This window comes from Octodon degus, unplaced genomic scaffold (assembly GCF_000260255.1).
Source record: "Octodon degus isolate 3935 unplaced genomic scaffold, OctDeg1.0 scaffold00194, whole genome shotgun sequence".
Classification (NCBI taxonomy): domain Eukaryota; kingdom Metazoa; phylum Chordata; class Mammalia; order Rodentia; family Octodontidae; genus Octodon; species Octodon degus.
In genome coordinates, this window is record NW_004524770.1 from 1598477 (window position 1) to 1608182 (window position 9706).

Here is a 9706-nt window from a genome sequence, read left to right on the forward strand (position 1 = left end):
GGGGGCTGGGGGGGCTGGGGGGGCTGGAGGGCTGGGGGGGCTGCAGGGGCTGCAGGGATGGGGCTGAACCCTCCCCTCCAGCGCCCAGGCTGAGGTTCCCCGAGGGCCTCACTGGGGTTGGAGGCTCTGGTGGCCCTGGAAATCTGGAACAGGAAACAAGGACCCTGAGGGAGGGGCACCCAGAGAGGACAAGGCTGCGGGGCCTGCTGGGCCCGCCTGCAACCTGGGCACCAGAGGGGAGGGTGCACTAGCAGCCCTGGGGCACACACATTCTCCTTGCCCTGTGGCACAGCCTCAGCCCAGTTCTGAAGCCTCGAGTGGTACTGCTGGGTCGGCAGGCGACATCAGGCCGGCAGCCTGTGGCACGGTTCTTGTCCTTTGAGCCTCCCGCCTCAAGGTCCAGGTTGTCCCCTGTATGCCCAGGTAGCAGAAGCTCAGGCCAGGCACAGGTGCCCAGGCTGACCCTCCCCAGCAGGGCCAGCCCAGCAAGGAGCCAGGGACCAGCAGCTGTCACAGTGGCAGGGCTACTCCCTTCTTTTGTCTGGGGCTGTTTGGTTTGAGCCAAGGCTGCCCTGACTTATAAACTAAAGAATGAGAAATGTTTGGAATTTTGTTGTGCCCCAGCAGCGAGTTCCAACATTCACTGAGGAAGGAATGCATTCTTGGGCCAGGAGGGAGGGGACCCAGCCTGAGGTCACCAATGTAACCCGGGACAATAGGTTCTCTGCTTTCAGGTCCACAGAAGGAGGTCAGGTCTGAGTCACAGAGGCAATGGCTCCAGCCCTCCTGGGCAGGTCCGTGAAAACAGAAGGTGATTTGTGGGGAAAGGAAGGGTGAAAGCAAGCTCACCAAGTAGATTTGCATTGAGCTCTCCTTCACCCTCCTTTCCAGGTGTGCTTACCTGCCTGCCCTCTGCTCTTAGCCGCAGCCCACTCAGCCTGACCGGTGACACCCGGGGGCTGGGCTGCCAGTGACAGTCTGCGGAGCTCTGCACAGACTCAGCCTCCTCCCTCCATCCCGCGGGCACGTTCAGCTCTCGTCTAGGCCAGAGGACCGGCTCTGCCCGTCAATGAGCCAAGTTCTGGCATCGCCTGCTCTTTTAGGGGAAACTGGCAGGAGTGTGGTTGAAGGTCATTTCCCCTTTTTTGAGAGTGGCATATTTGAATAATAATAAAGAGTTTGTTTTAAAAATATCCAAATACAGCGTTGTCCAGAAGCCAGTGGGAAGTAGGGAAGGTGGTTGGAGCTTCTGGGCCTTGTCCGCCTGAGGCATAGGGACACTGCCAAGAGTGGTGGCGAGCTGGGCCGAGCTCGGCCTGGAAGGCACAGGGCTGAGGCTGCCAGGGCAGGATGGGCTACAGGCCGGGCACCTGACACCTGAGCTCAGGCCCTCTCCTCCTCAGACGCTGGGCTGGGCGTCTCTTGGCTTCTGGTGGTCCCTCTGAGCAGGCCCAGCTCCCCTGCAGTCCCCCTGCAGCCCCCCTGCAGCCCAGGGCCCTGAGTCTTGGCTTCTGGTGGCTCCTCTGAGCAGGCCCAGCTCCCCTGCAGCCCCCCTGCAGCCTCCCTACAGCCCCCCCTGCACCCCAGGGCCCTGAGTCGCAGCTTCCTGGAGTTGTCCTTGGAGGCTTCCCTGCTCCAAGCGCCCTCAGGAGTAGCCAGAGGCACCCGCCCCTCAAGGTGGGGGCAGGAGCACCTCTACTGACCCTGCCAGCCCGCCAGCCCCCTTGCAACCCCACCATGACATCAGCACAGACTTCTCACCGGCGCCTGCTCTGGGCAGAAGAATGAGCTGTGCCCGTGGTAGAAGTTCCCTCCTGCCCCCGGAAGACGCTTCAACTGGAAAATTACCAGGCCTGGAACTGAGGAAGTTTCTGCCTCGGGGGCGCTTTGAAAACAGTTTCCTGGGTGGGCCTCAGCAGACCAGCCAGCTCCTGGTGACACTGTGACAGCACTTCCTGGTCCTCTGGCTGGCAGGAAGGCCTTGTCAGGGCTGAGATCTGAGGGAGGCAGCTTTCTGTGATGGGAGTGGACTCTAAGCTGTGTGTCCACAAGGCACGCGGGCTCCTTCCCGAAATCATGGTGTCCCGCTGATGAGACACAGATGCCTCCGCACACCCACCTTAGGTAAACTTCTAAAGCACCTAAATATGAGGAAGGGCTAAGCACTGGGGAGGTCATCAAAGCAGAACATGCAATGGCCAACTTGTCCAAGCAAGGTCAAGGTCCTGGGCAGCAGGCTCCAAGTCCCTGGGCGCCAGCCTGCATGGCAGTGCCACCATGTCACAGACCCATCCGAACCACTGTCCTCCTTGCCCAGTCTTCTCAATGGCTGGGGGTGGGGCACTCAGTGGCCTCTCCGTCCTGTCCAGCTGCTGAGGCCTCTCACGTGGGTCGGACTGGATGACCCCAGCAGGCCCTCTGGGCAATGCAGGAGAAGAGCATTTCTTTGCACCTCACAGACCAGCCTGGTGGTGAGAGCCAGAGCCACGCAGGGTGAGGCTCACAGCCGGCTGTCTCGGGCCCTAAGCCCTCACCTCACCACACCGGCCTCGATCCAGGCGAGGCCCCCACAGGGCATGCCTACCTTCACATGCAAGGAGCTGGCCAAGGGCAGGGGCCAGCACCTCCTCCTGCCCCTTCCCTGTGGCTTGTGGCACCGTCATCGCCACGTGGGGTGACTGCCACATGTCACAGCAGTCAGGGCTTCTGAGCTTCACACTCATGTCTCTGGGGCTCCACCTCCATCATGGTACAATCATAAGGCAGCCAGGCAAGATCCCTGTGGTGCTGTGGACACCAGTGGACAAGACTGAGCCTCCAATGGCCCTGGTGGCACAAAATGGTGAATGTTAGGAGTGACCAAAAGCCATAAGGTGGCCTGTCACAAGGTCCATAACGGGTAGAACTTGGGATTTTCCCCAGGATGTGGTCTGAGCAGGGGGGAAGTGAGCAGATCTGGCCTGGTGAGGGGTACAGGCACTGGCAGCAGCCCGTGTCAGGCCTGGTGGCAGGAAGGAACTGGGGCACACTCCAGGAGAGGAGAGACAACAGGGGGTGTCTCCAGGGGGGATTTTGGTTCAGGGCCCCCTAGGCCATTGTCCTAGGACAGGGCAATGCAGGAGAGAAGGGAGGGTGGGTGCTTCTCAGGGTGCTCTTCCTGTGTCCCCAGGCCTGGACAGGAAATCCTGCTGGCTTCCTTCTTTTTTTCCAGGCAACAGATGATGGTGGGGCTCCACTGTGGAAGCAGAAGAGGGGCCACGTGGGTTGGGGTGCAGCTCAGTGGCAGCGCGAGTGAGGGCCTGGGCCCATTCCCAGGGAAGAAGGGTGAGGAAGACGGGCAGTGGGAAAGATAGAGGAAGGGAAGAGCTGTATCCAAAGCTGGGGCCCACTCCCCAGGGCTCCCAGAGCTCTAAAGCACCCTGGGGACACCTGGGTTCCCACCTGCCTGTGACATGTCAGGTGGGGCCCCACAGGGCCTTCCCAGCAGCAGGCTGGCGCTGGTCTCCAGGTTCGTCTGACCACGGAGGCCTCACAGCTGTTAACCTTGGTAGGCTGCCTGGGGGGGGCAGTGACAGAGCCTTTGGAACGCAGCCCACAGCTCTGTGTCTGCCCTGCTCCTGCAGCCACCAGCCATGGCAGTGGCCACAGGGCTCTGGGAAATAAGGCTTACTTTTTTCCAGTTAATTAATTACAACCCAATTCCTGAAGCAGGCACTCCATCTAACCAGCACTCCACCCAAGTGTGCCGGGACCATTTGGGGGAGACCGCCTGCCTGCGCAGTTCACGGACTCTACTTCCAGGGGAGGAGTTCTGGTCCCACACGAGCTGAGTGTCACGCACATGTTGTATCGGGGGTGTAGAATAAAAAAGGGAGGTAGGCTTTCTCCTCAAGAATGCAGCCAGCTGCAGCCAAAACTGAGGTGGGAGGCTCCCACGTTGAGCCCAAGCTGGATAATTCAGCAACTTCACAAGACTGTCTCAAAACAGTTTTTAAAGGGCTGGAGATGCAGCTCAGAGCAGAGGTCCTAGGTCAGCGCCCTGCCTTGAAAACAGCAGAAGCCTTGCATTGATTACGTAGCAAACCAAAAACACTTTGGCTGTGTTGGATTTAAACAAAAGACATTATTAAGATCAGTGTCACATGTCTGCTTTTCCCGTCCTCGGGCGGCTGCTGCGGCAGAACACGTGAGTGTGCATGTGCGTCTCCTGCACTGACTTACTTGACTCCCAGGTCCGGGCTGTGCGCAGCGACGCCTTCTCCAGCCGCATCCTTGCTCCCAACAGACTTGTTTTGAGTCAGGGTTTCTCCAAGCGGCCCAGGGTGGCCTCGAGCTCACATTCCTCCTTCCTCAGCCTCCCTAGCAGGTGGGGTCACAGACATGTGCCGCTGTGCCTGGCTCCGCCATCTGTTTATCGAGTGCTGCCCTCGAGGTAGATGTCTGCGATCTTCATGAGTGACGCATCCTTGGTGGACACTCGAAGAGGGCAGCTCCCTGCCACAGGCTGGCATGGTGGGCATCCCCTTAGAGGATAGCCTAAGACCGAGGAGAGAGGCTGGCTTCCGGCCAGGCGGGACTGCTGTGGGTTTTCCTGCCCTTTCTGGGCCCCAGCAGCAACTGGACCCCATGGGAGGGGCTGGGTACAGGTGGGGAGGGACTCATACCTCGAGGGTGGCCCTGGACACCTGGGCAGGAGGACCTGTCTCCTATGCCTTGGGGACTCCTAGACACCTCCCTGTGGGAGGAGCTCCTTGGGGGTCCTTGGAGCCCCTGGGGGAGAGGCCAGCAGCCTTCACTGGGCCCTGCTGGCCCCACTGCAGATGGCTCCACCTTTGAAGGTCACAGGGTTTTCTGGGGTCCTCAAGGGTGTAGAAATACTCTGAGCTCCTGCCCCATCAAAGACAGGCCATGCAGGGGTTGCCTTGCTGTGTCATGGGAACAAGAGTGGAAATGTTTGAGAAGTACAGTCCTTTGCTTGGATGAGGTCTTCTCCTCCCAGGTGGACAGGGCAGCCCAAGGCACCCCTATGGTGTGTGGGCAGGGCCAGGGTGGATGCGATCAGCCACGAAGCAGGCCCTGGGCTCTGGTGGTAGCCTGGGGTAGCAGCCCTGCATGTGTCCACCTGCCCCGCCCCTCCTACTTCCTGGGCTGCTGTGAGGTTGACAGATGACCCTGTGAGCTTTTGTCTTCCGGACCTACAGTACAAATGTGACGGGCCCCAGGCGCCACAGGAAGTCTGTCATGGGCAAGCGGCAGGCCACAGTGGAAAAGTCCTGCTCAGTGATAAGGCTGGTCCCTGTTGTCCCTCCCCCCTGCTGCCACAGAGGGTGTAGTGGACTGAGGGACTTCCCCGGGAGCCTGGGCAGGCTGAGTCATGCTGGAGGAGCCCTGGGTGGAAAACTCTGGGTGAGGGGGCATGTGTTTCACTTTCTGGGTCTCGTGGTGGCTCACCTGGCCCCTTTCACCCAGCACAGCCCGAGTCATGGTCATAGCACAAGGAGGTGCCCGTCGGTAGAGCCACAGAGGCTGAGACAGCAGGGCATTGGGTCAACGCGGAGGAGCCCCCCCGTAGCCCCCATCTCCACCAGTGGGCATGGCCTCAGCTTCCGAAACCCAACAGCCGGAAATTTCCCCAGAGTTGTTTTTAAAGTCCTTAGGAAGAGCTGGGTGCACTCTATAGTCACCCGGGAGGCCAAAGATGGCTGGCCATCCGTGACAAGGGCAGGCCGCGCCAGGCGCTCACACTTCCACATCCTGTGTGAGCACACAGGCACCGCCTGCTGCCTCAGGTGCCTGTGGGGAGCTCGGGCCTCAGCCCCCCAGTGACTTGGGAGCAAAGCCTCAGCTCCCACAGTTTCAGCCCTCTGCCCCGGTGCCACCCAGCTCTGTGGCCTCCTCCCCGTGAGGCCTCACAACAGGGCCCCTTCCAGTGTCTGCCGCACCTGGCCACTGCCCTCCCCAAGCGTCTGAGTCAGCCTGTGGCACGGAGCTGTGGCATGGAGCTGTGGCGTCCCTGACCTAAAGCTGCTTCTCCTCGTGTCATTTTTTTTTCTTTTCTACCCAGTGTTTCTCTTTGAGGAAAGTGGGTTGGGCCAGTGCCCATGTCCTGTGATGTCCCTCCCCAAGAGGCAGGCTTGGGAGCTGGATCCTGCCAGATCAGAGGTCCTGGTGGGTCGGTTTATTGCTTTTTTGTGTTTTGTGAACAGCATTTTACTGTGCAAAGTTCAGCGCCACGTAGTCCACTCACAGTGTTGTATAACCGCCACCACCGTCCAGTTCCGGAACACTGTTATCACCCCAAAGCATAAGCCCTGTCCCCCAAGCAGTAGCCCTGCTCCCTGCCTCCACAGACTCCCCTGTTCCATGCACCTTACACAGACCAACCCTGCAGCGTGGGACCTTTGCAGTGGCTCAGAGACCTGCTCCAACTCTAGCTGATCGGTGGCCTGCAGAACTGATGTCTTGGGGTGTTAGTTTAAAAATCTTTCTAGGGGGAGATAGCTCCATGACATAAGCACCTGCCTGGCAAGTGCAAGGTCCTGAGTTCAACCTCCAGTACCATAAAAAAAAAAAAAAAAAAAAAAAAACCACTAAACATCTTTCTAATGCAAGTACGGACTAAGCTATACGCCACAAATAATATCCAGTGTGAGTCACTTCTGTTCTGCCAAGATCTCTTCCTTCTTTGTTTGCATTTAATGGACAAGGTCTTAGAGCATTACAGAATAAAGCCCAGACATTCCCAGGTCTTCAGTGATGAAATGCACATTAGCAAATCTATGTCCTGTCCCAGTTCGCTGTTGTAAAGCGTGAGCAGAGGTTGAATTTTCATCTGGATTGTTGCGAAAGGCTTAAAAGCGGTGGCCCCCTGCTTTTCTCCATTTTCCCTATTCTGGTTTAAGGATAAAGCACTGTGAACGAGGGCAGTTGGCAGGGTTAGCTGCTGGGGTACGGGTGCTCTTTATTTTATTTTATTTTATTTTATTTTATTTTATTTTATTTTATTTTTTGAGGGGTAAAGTAGTTTCACAATTTTATGTTCTCCCTTTTATGGTGATGTCATTGCACTGGCTAAAAAGCAGCTCGCCAGTTCTTTCAGATAGGCTCTCTGGCCGTGTCTAACTTTATTTGGGTGCTCTAGAGGGACGAGCTGCTTGTTTGAACCAAAGTGAGAACGTTAACACAGCTTTCACTGATAGCATTGTGATTTGCAGTCAAGTAAAGATTTCCCCTTTCAAAAAAAAAGCTTGTTACCATTTTGTATGGCTTGTCTGAAAACTTCTATAAATCTGTTTTAGTAAAATACTTTTTGTTATCATAAATAAATAAAATATGTCTAGTGCAAGTGAATTTGGTGCATACCACGTCCAAGCAGACCTCCTGTCCCCAGGGTGGCTCCTCCAGTCCTCTTTGGTTCAGAACTTGGGACATCTCGGTCATGCTGGAGTCTTGCCTAAGCCTGATTTAATGAAATCTGATGGTGTAGCACGTGACTCTCTTTCCAGGACACTGGACGTTCGCCCTCAGACCCTGCTTCCAGGAGGTGATGGACAGTGAGATTGGTGGGTGCCATGAAACCAGCTGGGGACACAGTAGAGCAGCATTTGTAGGCAACACCTGTGGGGCCCACACTTTCCCTGCTCCGAGGTGAGAGGTGCAGGTGCTGACACCCAGGCACCACTGAGTTAAAGCAGGACTCGTCCACAGCAGAGGTGGGGTGAGCCGCCACACAAAGCCACACGCAGGGAGTGCGCGCCCGGGTTCCAACTCCTCCGTGAGGCCCCAGCATCCACCTGGCCTGGCCTTTTCTTTCAGAGAAGGCCCCAGGATGTCTTGCTTTTGGCCTGACTGCCTGAGGCTGAGGCTGAGGCCCTTGGAAGCAAAGCTCTGTGACCCACCTCAGCAGAGCTGGGAGAAACGGTATGTCAAGGTCAGGGGCTTGGGGTACTAGGATGTTAGGGTTGCCTGTGATCCAGGGGGTCCCCTGGTAGCAGAAGAGTTTCCTGTGGGTGTTGGGGGTGCATTTCATTGGGAACACTTACCTTGGTGCTTTAGGACCAAGGACTAGGGCTGCTGGGGCCACCTCGAAGCCACCGCTCCAGGCTGCTCCCTCCTGCGTGTTCTGGGCCTGTCCTCATCTCCAGACGGCGGCCTCAGGGGGACCTTTGTGAGCCAGGGCCACAGGGACCTGCGTTTTATGCATCCCTGGGACCTTGAGGGGAGGGAGGGCCCAGCCCTAGCCCGCACAGCCCCTGGGCAGCATGGGCAATGGGTTCAGGCGCTGCTCAGGGAAGGACGTCAGCGTGACGTCCTGAGGGTGGCAGCAGCCCGACCCGCTGCGTTGTGCCTTCCCGCCTCCAAGTCTGGCCTGCAAGTAGCTGCTCCCAGCCCTTGCTGGGCTGCTTCTCAAGCCCTCATCTTCCCAACTGGAAAATGAGTGTCTGGTCCTGTTAAGAGTTTTGAAATTCATTTTCTGACCTAAAAGCTCATGGTTCCAGGCGGCACAGAGAATCCAGTGGCCTGGTCCTTGGGTGGGTGTCGCTGCCCTTCAGGCTGGTGCCGGAGCCTGTGAAGTCCCCGGTCCTTCTGCACTGGCCTCCAGGGCAGCGCCTTGTGGGAGGGGGCTCCGCAGGTGCCGCTTTGGGACTCCTTCCAGCCTGTCTCCCTATACGCTACCTCAATAGGCCAGAAGAGGGCAGCCGTGCCCCGGCTGAGCCCAGAGACCCGGCAGGAGGGCGGACCTCGGCTCCAGCCTCCTGGGACTCCCCTGAAGCCAGCCTCTCTTGGAAGCCCCAGGGAGGGCGCAGGTTAACTCTCAGGGTACTCTGGGGACCTAAACTGGGGGAAGCAGCATGGTGGACGGATTAGGGTTTCTAGAAGGTCATAGTGAACGGATTAGGGTTCCTAGAGGAAGGGGTGAGGGGAGCCACAGGCGAAGGAAGCCTTCCCCCAACATTGTCGGCCTCCTGGGCTTAGCCACGGCGATGGGAGGCTAACAAGCCATCGTGGGCGCTGTGTTCGGGCTGTCCCCAGGGGGAGAAGCAACGCAGGGGTCTGTGGGTGTCTGAATGGATCTGCACATGGCCTTCTCTTGAGGACAGCATCATGAATTCAGGGGCAGGGGCGCACCCGGTGTCGAACTAGAGCACCTGCACACGAGGAGCAGACTCAGCCCTGAACTTCACGGCGGGCAAAGCCTCGCTCGGCCCAGCTATCTGCTGCGGGGAGAGCAGCGCATGCTCACGCCTGACGCGCAGGTCCGCAGTCAGGCGGTGCACACCAAGTGCCAAGCCCGGCGCTGGGCTCCAGAATTCGCCACGCACCCCAACCTGACCCTCAGCGCAGAGGCTGTCAGAGGAGTGGCCTGTGCCTGCTTTTTGTTGTTATTGTCAAACCGTGTCCTCGCGTTCATGGTGGTAAGAGGCCGGTGCCAGAGTCCCCGTCCACCACTGTTAATTGCACAGCGCAGCTTTGGTTCACAAGCTTAATCTTTCCACCATGCTGGTCGCAAACCGGATTGGATGAGACCCGAATCAAATTCAATGGTTAGGTTCAACGTTGACGGACCAGGAAATTTGATATTGGGTAGCTCAGACTCATACGCGTCTGCATGGCTGTGCGGCCGCTGCTGCCGTCCCTGCCAGAACTTCCTTGGCCTTGCAGAGGGAGACTGTTGTCCCCATGAACTCCCAATCACCTCGGGCTT